This window comes from Orcinus orca, chromosome 9, assembly GCF_937001465.1.
Source record: "Orcinus orca chromosome 9, mOrcOrc1.1, whole genome shotgun sequence".
Taxonomy (NCBI): domain Eukaryota; kingdom Metazoa; phylum Chordata; class Mammalia; order Artiodactyla; family Delphinidae; genus Orcinus; species Orcinus orca.
The window spans coordinates 12177738-12196754 of record NC_064567.1 but is presented as its reverse complement, the minus strand read 5'-3'; the positions used below and the strand labels follow the sequence as shown (position 1 = coordinate 12196754).

At 41.7% G+C, this 19017-nt stretch overlaps 1 protein-coding gene across 4 annotated transcripts in view; it reads left to right on the top strand.

Annotated features, from left to right (window-relative positions):
• The window catches only part of MGAM (maltase-glucoamylase), a 123953-nt gene that overhangs the window by 24155 nt on the left and 80781 nt on the right, over nucleotides 1-19017 (top strand). The window lies entirely within an intron of this gene.

Genomic DNA, 19017 nt, shown 5'->3' with positions numbered 1-19017 from the left:
CCTTGTCTGTCGGTGGTCCATGGATGCAAGAGAACACCTCCTCCGGCCCAGGCTAGTGAGGCTCTTTCTGGGGGTGGATGAACTGAAGGAGGAGTTGTTAACAGAATTTAAGCTAATGCGACCGCTTTCTGGGTTTTATTTGACTTTATTTTCAGAAAAGACAAGTTAGGGAGGGACTGGGAAACCGACACTGGATATCAGGGACTTATTATCTCAGCTTAGGCACAAAATAATATATGTCACACATATTCTCACCCCTAATGTACAGAGAGGGCAATTGAGCTTCAGAGCATTGAAATGACTGCCCAAGGTCTGTGGAAAGTAAGCAGAGAATCCAATATTCAGACCCCAGCTAGTTTGTTTCCAAACCCCATGCTCTTTCTATGACACCATGCAGGGGACTACTAAACCACCAGCTGAAGACTTAACATGGAAACAGTGTCCAAAAGATGATTTAACTTGATTTCAATGTTACATCTACCTGTTTCAGATTTTAATAAGCTTATTTAGGAATACTTTCAGGATTATCTAACCCACCCACAGTCCATTGCTGGTAAAATCCAGACCGATGAGTATCTTTTCATAAGGATTTTATTCCAAGAAGGGAGAATCCATTGCCATGTTCGATGCTAGGAGGATGGAGAACACACACTGGGGCTCAGCTGTCCCTTCTCCACTCAGGAGGTCAGAATAGGCTCCTCATGTGGGTCTGGCTTTGGGGAGACTCTGAGGGAACTCAGCCAGCAGGGACTTGATGAGAGGCCAGCTTTCCCCTGAGCACTTTGGGGTATGTTCACCCATAAGACAGAACACTATTCTTGAATGTACTATTACTTCAGTAGTTCAGAAAAGAGGAAACGTCAATGTGAATTGAGTGTTTGGAGAAAATTTCATGACCAAGTGGATTTTAAACTTGGCTTTGCAATAGGAGAGGGGTTTTCACAGAAAACAGGACAAGAGGATGTAGACACAGCCCTGGTGGAGGGCTGCCCTCAGGCAAAAATGCAGAAGCAGCCATGAGCCAAGTTGACTGGTGCATAATGAAAAACACTGGAGTAGTGGAGTCAAAATGACAGTGAGGGCCTTAAAGAGAGAAAAGTGCGATTTATCGTGAGAAGTAGACCATGGCTATTTTAGAAGAGAAGCCTGAATAAAGTTTTGTTTTGGGAAAGTTGCACAGGGAGAGACGGGTGTTCTTGCCCAGGATTGACTGTGATCCACTGACTCTTTGGTCTTCAGGGAATGCCCATGGAGGATCTCAGGGTAGCAGAGTTCCATACTTTTGGGCCACTCCAGTGGACATGCAGCTTGTACAGCTCTCAGTGTTCCCTATGGATATGTCTTGTTCTGTTTGGAGGTGTGGGAAGAAGTAATATTCTGAGTAAAGACTCACAGAGACAGATAATCGCACGTTGAGTCCTAGGCAGAGAAACCCTAGGCTCAGAAATCTATTTCATGTTTATGACAGCCTGTGATGGGTCCCTGTTGCTGGTGGAAGTCTTCTTGTTAACAGAATCTCGGTGATGCGGCGACTCTAGGGTACTTTTCCAATGATGTTCCTGACTTTCCCACAACTGTCTTCCCTGGTCTTTCTGCTGCAGTTTCTGAAGCAGGTCCCATTCTTTCTTACCTCTGTGCCTTGCTTATGCTGATCCCTTAGCCCCCAAAATCTTAACGTCTCTCCTCCTTTCCCACTCCCATCTATCTTGGCCTTTAATTTCTTTCTTTCCTGTCCCTCCCCAATGGGAGTGTTCTTTTTCCAGTGACATTTGTCAGTGCTGCCTTGTCTTTTGTAGCGTAGCCATTTGACTTCTTACATGCTCTGGGCTGTGGGGTTACGGAGGCAGCACTCTCGTTTGTGTTCTAGCGTAGGCTCGACCAGACTGCCTGCGCTTGCATTCTGGTTTCACCTCTTGTTAGTTACACAGCTTTCGGGCAGTCGCTCTTTGTGCCTCAGGGTTCTCAGCTGTAAAACTGGGGTGATAACAGTCACTGCCTCATAGTGTAATTATGAGGAGAAATTGAAATCATGCCTGTGACTCATTTAACATAATGCATGGGCCATATCAGTGTTCCATAAATATTGCTGTCATTGCTATTCTGATAGATGCTTGTTTATAGCACACGTATAATAACTAAACATTGAATTGACTTGTGTTTAGGAAGTGGTTATCGTATTTTTAGGGGTTGGAAGGAGGGAGGAGGCCCCCGAGCTCCTGCATGATCCAGACATGGGGCCACGGGGTCTGGGGAAGGGGCTTGGCTGGAGAGTTCTGAGGAGGAGGCTTTGTCCTCACATTACTGGTTCTCATAGTTGCATGGCCCCCATGGCTCCCAGACAGACATGTTTTCCTGACCTCCTCAGGCTCAAGTAAGGCTGTGTCACCAGGGTCACAAACCACTCTCAGCATCACAGTTCTGTACATTGGTCTGTCCTGAATCATCTCTTTTTTAAATCCAGTGGCTACACTTTTCAAAAGCTCTAGTCAGGCAACATCATAGAGTCAGTGAGTAGTACAGGGCCTTGAGCAAAGTATATAGCTGCCAAAAATTTTTCTTTTTTAAATGTTAACACTCACGTACTACATTCCGTTATTAGACTAATGCAAACCTCACAAAATTGCTAGGTCCGAGGCTCCCCGTCTGTAAAAGGAGGGGGCTGTACGTGGTGATCTTTGAAATTCGTTCGGGCTAATACTAAACGGTCTGCGTGGGCTCTGATGCAGAGTGGACAAGTATCTGCATGGCAGTTCAGACCCTTGCAGCTGTCAGGCCGTTGTGAATACTGATGAGATAATGTGGGCAAAAGGCGTCAGTACCCAACAGGCCTCTGTACACCTTAGTTTTCCTTTGCTTCGTCTTTTAGTTCAAAATTCTTTGTCATTGTGATGCCAAACAAACGCAGTAGATCAGACCTGGTCTGCAGGTCTTACTGGTTCCCAACATTTCTTTTTTTTCTTTTAATGTTTTGTTTTATATTGGAGTACAGTTGGTTAACAATGTTGTGTTAGTTTCAGGTGTACAACAAAGTGATTCAATTATGTATATACATGTACCTATTCTTTTTCAAATTCTTTCCCCAATTAGGTTGTTACAGAATATTGAGCAGGGTTCCCTGTGCTATACAGTAGGTCCTTGTTGGTTATCCATTTTAAATATAGCAGTGTGTACATGTCAATCGCAAACTCCCTTTTTATTTATTTATTTAATTTTTTTATTGGAGTATAATTGCTTTACAATGTTGTGTTAGTTTCTGCTGTACAATGAAGTGAATCAGCTCTATGTATACCTATGTCTCCTCCCTCTTGGACCTCCCTCCCACTGCCCCCCCCCAGTCCCACCCATCTAGGTCATCACAGAGCACTGAGATGAGCTTCCTTCTCTGTTGGTCGATGAAATGAGAAAAATAAGGACAAGAAAGTGAACTTTTCAAAAAGATAAATTCATTCCATTTTAATAGTCTGTGTCCACAATGAAATAATGATAATAGATCATTATTTATTTAGTTATTTGTTTAGTTTTTCTCAGTGATACACAGGTTATAAATTTAGGTCCCTTGGCCTAAGTTTTTCTTGAATTGTCACTGATCCATAAAAGCAAATGACCAGGAATAACAGTAGTTGAGCAGAGCTTTTAAAATGATCCGTGGTAAAAAATCAGGTTTTTGTAAAAACAAAAATTTCCATTATGTCACAGACTGAGACTTTTGTAAATTTAAAATAAAAATAAATTACTAGAAAAAGAAAATTAAAAAACATATATATACACAAACACAAACTCCAGTTTTTAATTATTAGGGTCAATGGACATAAGTTACCATGACAAGTGGCAATAGAAGCTTCTAAATATTTATCCTCAGTTTTGGTACTTATTTCCTTGGGACTGGCAATAAGGGGTTCATGGGTTACTGGCATCACTTGGAGTGGCACCCAGGCAAGGACACTGCCCTACTTTGAGGGAGGGTCTGCCTAGCAATAGACTGGAGTTCTTAACCTGGGGTTTGTGCATTTAATTCAGAGAGCAGGTGACTTGGAAGGGGAAAGTGTTTATGTTTTTTTCTTTGCTGAAATACTGACATTTAATATGTCTTTCAAAATATAAAGTTAGGCCACAAATCACAGTAGTGTGAGCAGTACTTAAGACTTTGATTCCAAGAGAGGTCACGGATACTTTTATATGTTGAAGATAATCTCTAAATACTGTTTACACTATTTTGAAACTGCAGTAGCTATTAGACCAGCTGCTAGATTTGTTAGTTAATACAACATACATTACTACAATTTTAAAAGTATTGTAGTAACTGTAATTCAACGAAATTGGTTTCTTTTGTATGCTTATTTTGTATTTTGTCTCATGCATTTAAAAATGTAATTCTAAGGGCTTCCCTGGTGGCGCAGTGGTTGAGAGTCCGCCTGCCAATGCAGGGGACACGGGTTCGTGCACCAGTCCGGGAAGATCCCACATTCCGTGGAGCGGCTGCGCCCGTGAGCCATGGCCGCTGAGCCTGCGTGTCCGGAGCCTGTGCTCCGCAACGGGAGAGGCCACAACAGTGAGAGGCCCGCGTACCGCAAAAAAAAAAAAAAAAAAAAAAATGTAATTCCAAGAGAGGTACCCTAGGAGGTACCAGATGGCCAAAGGGTCTCTTTAACACAAAAAAGCTTAAGGGTACCCCTCCTAGAGGCAGGAAAAGAAGAAACTATTTTGCAAACATTTTCAGAATTATTTCCTTCAAACACAGATCAGTGGATGAGATTAGGGGTCATTGGGAGAGATGGGGCTCTTCTGGGGTACCAGGATCATTTTTTTTTGCTCTTTATCATCTACACTTTGTATCAGTCTTGTTCTGCTACCGGGCACAGGGAGCGTCCTCACTGCAGCAGAGACATTCAGTGCCCCAGGGGTCAGGGTGGTTACTTCTTGCCCCAAGGTCTTAGGGATGACTGCCTCAGGGAGACCTTGATTACTAATTAACTAGCAAATCTGATCCTGCAAAAGAGCTGCGCCGTCATTTGCTTTTGAACTCCATTAGCATCAGTACAGTAACCAGTTACCAGGGCTGTGGCTGCTTTCTGTGGACTGTGCTCTGCCTTGATTAGCCCATCCTTCAGAGAAAGGGAGCAGCAGCGGGGGTGATGAGGTATGTACCTAAACTGTGTGTTCTCTTACGGCTACAGATGTATGTGTGCAAGTGTGCCTGGACTGGTGCTCATCTCTTTCAGTCAGATGCCCTTGTGAATTGGTTAAACACAGACAAAAAAACCCATCAACAACAAACCACAAAATTACACAAACACATGGTAAATAAAATTCAGCTCTTTTTTTCTTGGGATGTATGTGTGTGTGCATGTCTGTGTGGTGATGAATGATTTAATATTCAGGGTGAGGTAACTGGTAGAAATTCTTTCTGATTCTTGAGATGAGGTGGGGGAAGCGAGGGGAACGAATTGGGAAGTTAGAGTAGGGCATTTGGGGATGTTCCTCTAAAAGGATGTGGAGCTGTGACTGAGAAGTGGTATTTAGAGAACCCATCACGGTCAGGAAATTGAGAAATCTATATATTTCTATCCCTGTGAGTTTGGTGCCTTTATTTATTATTTATTTATTTATTTTTGCGGTACGCGGGCCTCTCACTCTTGTGACCTCTCCCATTGCGGAGCAGAGGCTCCAGACGTGCAGGCTCAGCGGCCATGGCTCACGGGCCCAGCCGCTCTGTGGCCCGTGGGATCTTCCCGCACCGGGGCACGAACCTGTGTCCCGTATATCGGCAGGCGGACTCTCAACCACTGCGCCATCAGGGAAGCCCTTGGTGCCTTTATTGATCAAGTAAAGAATTATTATGGGGAAGAGTCTAAAAGTGTGTGTGTGTGTGTGTGTGTGTGTGTGTGTGTGTAGCATTGGGGTGTGTGCACGCTTTGGTGTGTAGTGATTTCCTGTGGGGTCTGGAAGGAGGTTCTGAAGGGAAAGACTCGGCTCTGAATTGGCTCCTGTCAAAATGGAATGAAAGTGCCTAGGGGAAGGGGGAAGGTGATGGATTGTTGCAGGCTCCTCTCTGGTAAAACAAAGTAAGAAAGGGTGGTATCCTCACTAGTTGTTGAGAGTCTAGCTAAACACACGTGGGCATTCCTTTTCTGATGGGCCGTGGAGGTGAGAAGGGAGAGTTACAATTGGAGAAACAGGAGACCATGATCAGTCCCACAGGTCTCACTACAAAAAGCTTCCATGGGTTCCTGATAGAGGGTCTGAATGGCAGCTTTCAGGTGCTAGAGAGACCTCCAGATCTCCAAACTGTCTATTGCTCTTTGTCACGGTGTGGAGCAGTGTGTATGTGTGGTGGGCAGGTAGGAGGAAGAGGGAGGGGTCTTTGGTTTGCTGTGCTGAGAAGGACCAAATGATATGGAGGACCTTCTGTCCTGTACCCCCAACTGAAGATAGCTCATCGCTGTTTCACTCACGCTTCCGCAGATGCCAATGATTTTTATTATCCGGCATCCCTCACAAATGAGAGTTTTGATGGGCTAATAACGTTACTCTATGAACTGCTCCCTGAGCATGGAATACTAAGGACTAGATGGCCCTAGAAGAAGAAATTTTCCATCTAAAAATTTCCAAAACTGCAGAACGTGATGGAGCAGATAAGCCTTTGCACACCCTGCTGCCGGGGTCACCGTAGGTCATAGCTGTCTTCTAGACACAATCCCTTTGGGCTCAGATGGGGAAAATGAGGCCCAAGTTTTTCCAAGGCCACGCAGCTAAGTCGGGTCAAGCTGGCTTTTAGATCTTTGCACTTTGGATGTGACCAGACTAGGGAGAAAAAGATCGTTAGCTCCTGTTTTCCTTCCCATTCTCTAAATATCCGGATGACAATGTACGAAGTCAGTAAATTTTGCCCAGGAGTTTTGAGGAATAGCCATGACTTGCTGGGGTCCTCTTTGCAAGTTATTCTCAGCCTCTGTAAAACTAACCCTCTCTTTTCCACGAGAGCTCTTGCCTTGTGTTATCAAAGGATTTTTGAAAGAAAGGCTTAGAATGCCATATGGAAATCAGCTAATGGCTATAATTCAGAAAAAAAAGAAAATTGATTATCCAGTTTTTCCTAATGAATTCAGATAGCCATCTCAGTAGTTTGGGCCCCACCTGCTTTACCCATCTACTTTGCCTAAATGATTATAACAGTACGAGGAAAATGAACTTTGGCAATTATTCGTATAACCATTTTAATTCAAGGAAAAAATTACCGTTGGAGTCTGCACGACTTATGTACAGTAATAATTTGCAGCTTTTCCGTGAGATTTTTCTCTAAGCAGCCTAATTAAAATTGCAACCCTCGTTCACGTTCCTCGTCCTCCCCCCACCCAAGCTTTATTTTTCTCCACAGCATATTCATTTATTTTTTTGTCGCTTTTTTTCTACCCATAGGAATATAAGTCCCATGAGGGCAAGAATTTCTACGTTTTTGTTTGTTGTTGCATAACCAGCTCCCGGAAGAGTGCTTTGGCACATTGTAGGAGCTTAATAAATAATTGATGAGTGAATAAATAAACTGCAAAAAGACAAAGGATTGATAAACATGGGGAACTCATTCTCCTGGCTCTCAGAGAATTTAAAACAGTCCTGTGGGTTGTAAACTTCAAGTGAATTGACTACTACAACAGATGCTTAGAAAAACCGCTTTGAAACCCCCCAGGGGCTGTGGAGACTGAAATGTTGCAGAATTCTTTCCTTTTCTTTCTGTAAGCTTCCTAACAGGAGGTTGTCTTCGGAAGGACACAGGCGTCTCCCATGCATCCTCCATCCTCTTAAATTAAAAACTTTTATCATCACGAATGTGTAGGTTTTCTGTACTTGCATCATATGTGGAAGTGGGCTTTGGATTCAGACTGCCTGGACCTCAGGCAATCTGGAGTCTCTGAGGCTCAGTTAGCTCATTTGTCAAATGGGGATAATACAGTCTTAGCTTAGAGGGTGGTCGTGGGGACGAAATGAAATAATGCACCTAAGTGCTTCGCCCAGTGCCACACACGTTCTAAGTACTTGGTTAATGACCCAGGTACTATTTGACGAAAGCACAATCTCACCAAAAGCCTAAGCTGGAGTACACTGCGGGCATTATTACATGGAATACAGAGTAGTGCTTACAAGTTCTGGCTGTGAGGTCCAAAGGGCGGGTATTCAAATTGTGGCTTTACTCATTATCAGCTGTGTGACATTTGGCCTTGCTAAAGCTTAACTTCCTCATCTGAAAGCGAAGATGGTAGCAATAACTCACTGGGGGTTATAACAAAGATTACATGCAATGGATTATGTAAACCTCTTAGAACGTTACTCAATTACTGGTAGCGATTATTATTAAAATTGCACAGTTTATGTTTGTCATATGAAATAGAATATCCAAAGATTGATGACAGACTGCCAAGTAACAGTTTTTTTAAATATTTTTTCTTTGATCTTCATTTTTTTCTAAATTGCATTTCAAATTGAGATTATAGGTTTCATCACTGAGATCCATATAATTTGGGAAGTAAGGTGAATCAGATGATGCTGATGAGGGTTTTTTTTTTTCCTTAAGGTTTAACGAAATGTTTCTCTTCTATAGCTAGAAAGTAATTATCGTTGTTCCATAGAGCCAGTAGCCATATTTGAATATGATGCAAAAGGACTTTTGATAGGAGGCAAACAGATTTTTAAAAATGCAAGTGATATTTTTCCAAAAGTTATATTTACCCATGTATATTAATCATTTATTGCTGCATAACAAATTACCCCCAAATTTCACAGCTTGAAGCAATGAACATTTATTATCTCACAGTTCCTGTGGGTTAGGAATACTTTGTATTTCTGGTTCAAGGTCTCTCATGAGGTTGCAGCCAGGATGCTGCCCAGGGCTGCTGTCATGTGAAGGCTTCACCGGGGCTGGAGAATCTGCTTCTGAGATGCCTCACTCACATGGCTGTTGGCAGGAGGTCTCAGTTCCTTGCTGGCTGTTGGCCCTTTCTGTAGGCCTGCTTGAGCGTCATTATGGCATGGCAGCTGGCTTCTCCAAGAAGTGATCCAAGATGAAGGAGGAAGGAGGAAGATGTAATGCCTTTTGTATCCCAGGCTTGGGAATCACACACCATCCGCTCTGCTGTATTCTATTTGTTAGAAGTGAGTCACTAAGTCCAGCCCACTCTCATGGGGTGAGGGATGGGGGGCTTGGCTCCACCTCTTGAAGGGAAGAGTATAGAAGAATTTGTGTATCTTTATTTTAAAAAACCACCATATCATGATTTTGAATAATATTAAGTTTTATTTTATTTCATAATTTACTCCATCCTCTCTCTATAGATATCTACACTATTCGCAATCTTTTGCTGTTATATATCATGTTACAGTGAAGAACCTGTATCTGTACATACATTGCTTTCCACACATGCAAGTGTATTTTTTTTAACATTTTTATTGGAGTGTAGTTGCTTTACAGTGGTGCGTTAGTTTCTGCTGTATAACAAAGTGAATCAGTATATATATATCCCCATATATGTATAGAGATATATGTATCCCCATACATATATCCCTCTTGCGTCTCCCTCCCACCCCTCTAGGTGGACACAAAGCACCGAGCTGATCTCCCTGTGCTATGCAGCTGCTTCTCACTAGCTATCTATTTTACATCTTGTAGTGTATATATATCCATGCCACTCTCTCACTTCATCACAGCTTACCCTTCACCCTCCCCATGTCCTCAAGTCCATTCTCTACATCTGCGTCTTTATTCCTGTCCTGCCCCCAGGTTCTTCAGAAGCTTTTTTTTTCTTTTTTTAGATTCCATATATATGTGTTAGCATATGGTATTTGTTTTTCTCTTTCTGACTTACTTCACTCTGTATGGCAGACTCTAGGTCCATCCACCTCACTACAATAACTCAATTTCGTTTCTTTTTATGGCTGAGTAATATTCCATTGTTTATATGTGCCACATCTTCTTTATCCATTCATCTGTCGATGGACACTTAGGTGGCTTCCATGTCCTGGCTATTGTAAATAGAACTGCAATGAACATTGTGGTACATGACTCTTTTTGAATTATGGTTTTCTCAGGGTATATGCCCAGTAGTGGGATTGCTGGGTCGTATGGTAGTTCTAGTTTTAGTTTTTTAAAGAACCTCCATACTGTTCTCTATAGGAGAAGAGTAAGCATTAGCTCTTTTCTAAATGTTTGATAGAATTTACCTGTGAAGCCATTTGGTCCTGAGCTTTTGTATGTTGGAAGATTTTTAATCACAGTTTCAATTTCATTACTTGTGATCGGTCTGTTTATATTTTCTATTTCTTCCTGGTTCAGTCTCAGAAGGTTGTGCTTTTTTAAGAATTTGTCCATTTCTTCCAGGTTGTCATTTTATTGGCATATAGTTGCTTGTACTAATCTCTCATGATCCTTTGTATTTCTGTACTGTCAGTTGTTACTTCTCCTTTTTCATTTCTAATTCTATTTATTTGAGTCTTCTCCCTTTTTTTCTTGATGAGTCTGGCTAATGGTTTATTCATTTTGTTTATCTTCTCAAAGAACCAGCTTTTAGTTTTATTGATCTTTGCTATTGTTTCCTTCATTTCTTTTTCATTTACTTCTGATCTGATCTTTATGATTTCTTTCCTTCTGCTAACTTCGGGGGTTTTTTTGTTCTTCTTTCTCTAATTGCTTTAGGTGTAAGATTTGTTTGTTTATTTGAGATGTTTCTTGTTTCTTGAGGTAGGATTGTATGGCTATAAACTTCCCTCTTAGAACTACTTTTGCTGCCCATAGGTTTTGGGTGTCGTGTTTTCATTGTCCTTTGTTTCTAGGTATTTTTTGATTTCTTCAATGATCTCTTGGTTATTTAGTACTGTATTGTTTAGCCTCCATGTGTTTGTATTTTTTACGGATTTTTTCCTGTAATTGGTATCTAGTCTTATAGTGATGTGGTCAGAGAAGATACTTGACACGATTTCAATTTTCCTAAATTTTCTAAGGCTTGATTTGTGACCCAAGATATGATCTATCCTAGAGAATGTTCCATGAGCACTTGAGAAGAAAGTGTATTCTGTTGTTTTTGGATGGAATGTCCTATAAATATCAATTAAGTTCCTCTTGTTTAATGTTATCATTTAAAGCTTGTGTTTCCTTATTTATTCTCATTTTGGATGATCTGTGCATTGGTGAAAGTGGGGTGTTTAAGTCCCCTACTATTATTGTGTTACTGTTGATTTTCCCTCTTAGGGCTGTTAGCATTTACCTTATATATTGAGGTGCTCCTATGTTGGGTGCATAAATATTTACAATTGTTATATCTTCTTCTTGGATTGATCTCTTGATCATTATTTAGTGTCCTCCTTTGTCTCTTGTAATAGTCTTTATTTTAAAGTCTATTTTGTCTGATACGCGAATTGCTACTCCAGCTTTCTTTTGATTTCCATTTGCATGGAATATTTTTTTCCATCCCCTCACTTTCAGTCTGTATGTGTCCCTTGGTCTGAAGTGGGTGTCTTGTAGACAGTATATATAGGGTCTTGGTTTTGTATCTTTCAGCCAGTATGTCTTTTGGTTGGAGCATTTAATCCATTTACATTTAAGGTAGTTATTGATATGTATGTTCCTATTACCATTTTCTTAATTGCTTTGGGTTTGTTATTGTAGGTCTTTTCCTTCTCTTGTGTTTCCTGCCTAGAGAAGTTCGTTTAGCGTTTGTTGTAAAGCTGGTTTGGTGGTGCTGAATTCTCTTAGCTTTTGCTTGTCTGTAAAGTTTTTAATTTGTGCATCAAATCTGAATGAGATCCTTGCTGGATAGAATAATCTTGGTTGCAGTTTTTTCCCTTTCATCGCTTTAACTATGTCCTGCCCCACCCTTCTGGCTTGCTGAGTTTCTGCTGAAAGATCAGCTGTTAACCTTATGGGAATTCCCTTATATGTTATTTGTTGCTTTTTCCTTGCTGCTTTTAATATTTTTTCTTTGTATTTAATTTTTGGTAGTTTGATTAATATGTGTCTTCACGTGTTTCTTCTTGGATTTATCCTGTATGGGACTTTTTGCGCTTCCTGGACTTGGGTGACTATTTTCTTTCCCATATTAGGGAAGTTTTCAAGTATAATCTCTTCAAGTATTTTCTCAGTCCCTTTCTTCTTCTCTTCTTCTTCTGGGACCCCTATAATTCGAATGTTAGTGCGTTTAATGTTGTCCCAGAGGTCTCTGAGACTGTTCTCAATTCTTTTCATTCTGTTTTCTTTGTTCTGCTCTGTGGTAGTTATTTCCACTATTTTATCTTCCAGGTCATTTATCCGTTCTTCTGCCTCAGTTATTCTGCTATTGATTCCTTCCAGAGTATTTTTCATTTCATTTATTGTGTTGTTCGTCATTGTTTGCTTGCTCTTTAGTTCTTCTAGGTCCTTGTTAAACGTTTCTTTTATTTTCTCCATTCTGTTCTCAAGATTTTGGATCATCTTTACCCTCATTACTCTGAATTCTTTTTCAGGTAGACTGCCTATTTCCTCTTCATTTGTTTGTTCTGATGGGTTTTTACCTTGCTCCTTCATCTGCTTTGTATTTCTCTGTCTTCTCATTTTGCTTAACATACTGTGTTTGGGGTCTCCTTTTCGCAGGCTGCAGGTTTGTAGTTCCCGTTGTTTTTGGTGTCTGCCTCCAGTGGGTAAGGTTGGTTCTGTGAGTTGTGTAGGCTTCCTGGTGGAGGGGACTGGTCCCTGTGTTCTGGTGGATGAGGCTGGATCTTGTCTTTCTGGTGGGCAGAACCATGTCCAGTGGTGTGTTTTGGGGTGTTTGTGAACTTATTATGATTTAGTCAGCCTCTCTGCTAATGGGTGGTGTTTTGTTCCTCTGTTGCTAGGTTTTTGGCATGGGGTATCCAGCACTGGAGCTTACTAGTTGTTGAGTGGATCTGGGTCTTAGTGTTGAGACGGAGATCTCTGGGAGAGCTCTCGCTGATTGATATTACATGGGTCCAGGAGGTCTGTGGTGGAACAATGTCTTGAACTTGGTTCTCTCACCTAAGAGGCTCAGGCCTGACACCCGGCCGGAGCACCAAGACCTTGTCAGCCACATGGCTCAGAAGAAAAGGGAGAAAAAAAAACAGAAAGAAAGAAAAATTAAATAAATAAAATAAAGTTATTAAAATAAAAAAATATATTATTAAAATAAAAAAGTAATTAAAAAAAAAAGAAAGAAGAGAGCAACCAAACCAATAAACAAATCCACCGATGATAACAAGTGCTAAATCCTATTAAAAAAAAGCAAAAATGGACAGACAGAACCCTAGGACAAGCGATAAAAGCAAAGCTATTCAGACAAAATCACACAAAGAAGCATACACATACACACTCACAGAAAGAGAAAAAGGAAAAAAATATATATATATTAAAAGAAAAAAGGAAGAGAGCAACCAAATTAATAGACAAATCTACCAATGATAATAAGCTCTAAATGCTAAACTAAGATAGACATAAAACCAGAAACAAATTGCATGCAGAAAGCAAACCCCAAGTCTACAGTTGCTCTCAAAGTCCATCACCTCGATTTTGGGATGTTTCATTGTCTATTCAGGTATTCCACAGATGCAGGATACATCAAGTTGATTGTGGAGATTTAATCCGCTGCTGCTGAGGCTGCTGGGAGAGATTTCCCTTTCTCTTCTTTGTTCGCACAGCTCCTGGGGTTCAGCTTTGGATTTGGACCCGCCTCTGCGTGTAGGTCACCTGAGGGCAACAGTTCTTCGCCCAGACAGGAGGGGGTTAAAGGAACAGCTGATTAGGGGGCTCTGGCTCACTCAGGCCGGGGGTAGGGAGGGATACGGAATGCCAAACGAGCTTGCGGCGGCGGAGACGGTGTGATGTTGCACCAGCCTGAGGCGCACCATGTGTTCTCCCGGGGAAGTTGTCCCTGGATCACGGGACTCTGGCAGTGGTGGGCTGCACAGGCTCTTGGGAGGGGAGGTGTGGATAGTGACCTGTGCTTGCACACAGGCTTCTTGGTGGCTGCAGCAGTAGCCTTAGCCTTTCATGCCCATCTCTGGTGTCCACGCTGATAGCCATGGCTCGTGCCCGTCTCTGGAGCTCGTTTAGGCGGTGCTCTGAATCCCCTCTCCTCGCGCACCCTGAAACAATGGTCTCTTGCCTCTTCGGCAGGTCCAGGCTTTTTCCTGGACTCCCTCCCGGCTAGCTGTGGTGCACTAGCCCCCTTCAGGCTGTGTTCATGCAGCCAACCCCAGTCCTCTCCCTGGGATCTGACCTCCGAAGCTGCAAGTGTATTTATGGGCTAAATTTCTATAAATGGACATCCAGATTATGGATGTAAATAACTTGAGTAGCTTTTGCCAAATCTTTATTGAGCATATAGCGTTTACAGTTTGACTGGTAAATGGTGGGTGACTTTCTCTTTATAGCGTGTAACACAGTATGTTAATAACCATTGGGGAAAAATTTAAATATAAGTATGAAGAACAGTCTCCTATTTCACAGCTGTCAGCAACCACCAAAGAGAAGGAGACATGGTCACTTCCATAGGCATTCTGATAACTCTGCTCCTTGCCAGTGAACATGAGATCGCTCTTGATCTCACTAGTTAATTTAATTAAATCAGGCATGGAAGGCTATTAATATTTATGGAGTTTTACATGCAAGATTAGTATTATGGAATCTCTTATAAAGCCTTTGGGAATGTGATGTACTGGGGACAGGACAGGTATGAAAGATTAGAGCTGGGTCATTTACTTTAGAAAAACCAAGGCAATCCTTGTTGTAGAGAAGGGTACAGCCCGATTTCCTTTTGCATGTTGAGAGGGTATTACGGTGACAAATAGAGATTTCTCATCAGTGTATGAAAAAGGTTTCTTCTGCCTGAGGACCATCTGGAGGTTGTGTGAGGACACATTGATTGGGGGGACAGTGAGGCTGCAAGAAAATATCAAACAACTAAATTGAGCTGAGGATTTAAGATTCGCAAGCTGGGGAGTTTTGAATGAAGACTTCAGGGAAGAAGAGAAGGGATGTGCTTTTAGAGTAAAAATAGTGTGATTTACAAGGCAGCCTGGGAGAGGAGCCGTGAGTGGGCTGGTGGAGAATCGGACTTTGAATGGGCAAGATTGCTGCTCATAGCTCCTGCTGCTGCTTCCTAGGTTTCTGCACCTGTGTCTCAGGTACCACGTGAGTCAGCTGACACATGGGGCCGTAAAGCACTTAGCAGATAGGAGTTCATATCAGAACAAGTTCATAAGGACAGCTGCCAGGAACGTGCATCTTCCACTTTACAAAGCACTGAGTAAGGTGGAGTGCCACCCTCACGGAGAGAGGGATTGACACGGTTCTTAGGAACATGCTGTTTCGTACCCAAGAGTATTTTCTCTATGGTAAGTAATAAATAAGGATATGTAATGCTTTATGATTTAAAATGTTTTTATTTGATTCTCACAATAAGAAGATGATGATAGATAGTAATAGATATTCTTAGTTCCATTTTTACACATCAGAAAACTGAGATTCAAGAGTGTTAAATAAATTCCTTGGCGACCACAGCAAGAAATAGTAGGGCTAAAAGGCAAGCTCAGGTCTTCTCAAGCTGTGCTTAGCATGCTCTCACACTGAGAAAGAGAACTTGGGCATATAATGAAGAAGGAAAATGCCAGTGATGTGTTTAGCACAGGGACCTTCTGTGGAAGAGAAGAGTGAAGTAACAAGCAATTTGGGTGACTCACTCAAACATGACATATCAAAGCTGGTGTGAATTTTGTAGATCTTCTCGTTCAACCTCTTTAATTTGTAAGTGAGAAAACAGAGAACCAGAAAGCTTAAGTAAATTTCTTAAGGTCACCTGGCTAGTTATTTTCAGAATGAGGAATAAAATTAAGGTCTTCTGATTTTCAAGAAAGAGCACATCCCTTCTCTTCTCCTTTCTACCGTACATTGCCTTTACTGGGTAGAAGGAAATAGTGGTATTGGAATTTAAGTTCACTTAAGGCAGGTGCCATTATTATATCCTCTAAAGTGCCTTCATGGTGTACTATAATTAGGAAGTATTCAGGTTATTTTGTAAATATTCAGTCAAGGGATAAAATGTTACTGGTCAGTAAGTATTGATTATGTAGATTCTGCTTGTAGGTATTTAGGAAGGAAATAAAGAGGAAGAAGCAGGCATAATTCTCACACCCTAAGAGCTTACAATTTGAAAAAGAAAAGAGGTGTTGTAAACCTAAGAAAGTAGACATACCTTTGGGGGAAAAGCCTTAGGAAAACTTATGCTTGGTCACAAATGAGCTGAGGTTAGAGAGGGCGCATTGATATACTGGAGATACTGGAAGAGTTGGGAGGGGTGCTTTAATGGGGTTGAAAACTTTCAAGGAGCCACCCATCCCCCACTACTCCCTCCAAATGTATTTCATTTTTCTTTATTACTGTCTCCTACTTCATTTTTGTCCCTTATTGCGCTGTCCTTAATTTACACCTGCTGTTCCCCCTCCCCCTCATAGGATAATGTCATTCACTGTTATTAAATCCACCGAACTCAAGGTTTCCCAAGTGATTCTCAAACAGGAGTGGAGGGGAAGTGAATATCAAAGTGATCTAGGGAACTTTTAAAACCTACATAGAAGGGTTCCAGATGGTAGACTGATCACAGGATTTTACCTTTTTTCCTTTCCAGACTTCCCTTGACATTCTAATAAAGATGTACTAAATGAAGTGAGTCTGTAACAATATGGATGAAGAAAAGCAGACAGAACCATTGTGCTGGGGATTCAGAGCAGAGAACAGCTCAGCTCATAATCAGCCTGGGAAAGCGGGTCTGCAGTGGAGTTGGGGGCAGTTCTGAGCTGGGAGTAGGAGGGTACAGAGAGCAGGACAGGGATGTGGGGCTGTGTTCAGCTGTGGCTGGGCTTAAGAAGGGGCTATGAAGGGTGTTGTTTTCCAGAAAGTGCATTTACTAGGATATATTCTGGTGAAGAATATAAACTATTCATTTATAAAGAGATGGTTTTCAGCTATTTCTTTGTATGTTACAACTCACATGAAGGCTATTACTGGTTATGAGCAATCGTTACACAGGTCAGATGGAGAGGGAAGTAGCTGTATATTCTTAAAAAAAATCTCCCTGGAGATATTGATGTACCACTCCTTCACACTTCAGAGATTGATTTAAAGAAAGCTTGACTTGGATCCTTTTGTAAAATGAATAACTGCCCTCTAGCTTATATTATCTTTTAAATCCAAATTTCATTCTTTCTTTCCCTTTCCCTAGTGCCCCTATGATTACCGGTGAGGTTCCTGGGATGAAGGCACACTGTTCCCCATTCCTTCCCCGCCTTTCCTCTTGGGAAACAGGAACGAGGACCCTGCAGTGCACGCATGGCCAAAGGATCCTGTGGTGGTGTTTCCACTCAGTCTTGCTCCCCAGTCAGCAAATACTCACTTAGAGCACCTGCCAGGTAGCGTGCACTGAGGCATGGTGGAGTTCTTGCCAGCCCTGTCCACATCACAGAGCACAAGGAAAAGGAAAAAAAAAAACAATTATTAAGAAAAAGATACAGTGATAACAGACTTAGAGAATGAACTTATGGTTACTGGGGCGGGGGTGGTGGTGGGATAGATTGGGAGATTGGGATGGACATAAACACACTGCTCTGTTTAAAATAGATAAGCCATAAGGACATACTCTATAGCACAGGTTTGTAATAACCTAAATGGGAAAAGAACTTGAAAAAAGAAAAGATATATGTCTATGTATAACTGAATCACTATGCTGTATACCTGAAACTAACACAACATTGTCAATCAGCTATACTCCAATATAAAATAAAAATTTAAAAAATGATACAGTGATTTAAAAACAAGGAAGGTGGCATCACTAGGCTAATTGAAAGGGATCTGGATTTCCCGGGGCGGCAACTGCCAGCAGGAGAATGTCCCTGGACTCTGCCCTGGCTCCACTCAGCTACCCCAGAGCCAAGGGGATTGGTATCTGAGGCTCTCAAGCCGAGAGAGATGACTTGGGGAGGGCTAAGAAACTCGTACTCACTTTCCTCTCGTAGCTTCAAAGTTAGTAGGGAGGACAGATTCTCCTCAGGGTTATAAATCTAGATAGAGTGCTTGGGAGCGAGAGAGGGAGGGTTATTAATCTGAAGTCCTGGAGGAGATGTTGTTTGACCTGATAAGTGGAGAAGGTGTTGTCGGGGAGTGTGTGTTCCGAGAAGCCGGTCCCTGGAGCGCAGACTGATAGTGGATTTCAGCTCCACCATTTGTCTGTGGTTGCTGACAAGTTTTATACCGTTTTGACCTCTGTTTTCTCGTTTATAAAACATCTGCCTTTCAGGGTTATACAGATATCTAATCAAGCTTGGAAAATACCTGGCACATAGAAGACCAGAAACTTAGTGATAATGATTATTAAGAGTCAGATGGTAATAGATGACACGCCATTTAGTCTCATAAGCAATGGAAACCATTTTAAATTTGTGAGGCCGCAAAACCAGTGGCCCATTAGTGTAGATAATTCTGCTCCTTCCACTCTCTTCTCTCCTCTTCTTTCTCTTTACACTTTTCAGTATGTCTGATTCTAGATACGGCTAATGTACAATTTTTCATAACTTGAGGAAATACAAGAAGCTAGTTAGGTCAAGGAAACTCATTTTAGGAATCATTCCAGTCACACCACTCAACTTGACAATGGATTTGTTTACTTCTTCTTTTGACAAGATATTTCTCCCTCCCTCTGGTTTGTGTATTGATTGTGACTAGCTGTAGGTTTCACTCCCTATTGAGCAGTGCATTTCTGCATTAAAGTACGGCTCTACATAGTTTCTCATGCTTTTGGAGAAGTGCTATATCTGTGTCCACATTCTTGTACAAAACGTAAAAGACGGTGTGCCCTCCCCTAAGAGACAGTGAGGTCCTTCTAAAGAAGGACAGTAGTGGGGTCAGAGGAAGGAGGTACATGAAGTCATATCTGGGCCATCCAGGGGAAGGATGTGAAGGGAGTGATGGGGGTTTATTTACTTGCTGCCCATGGA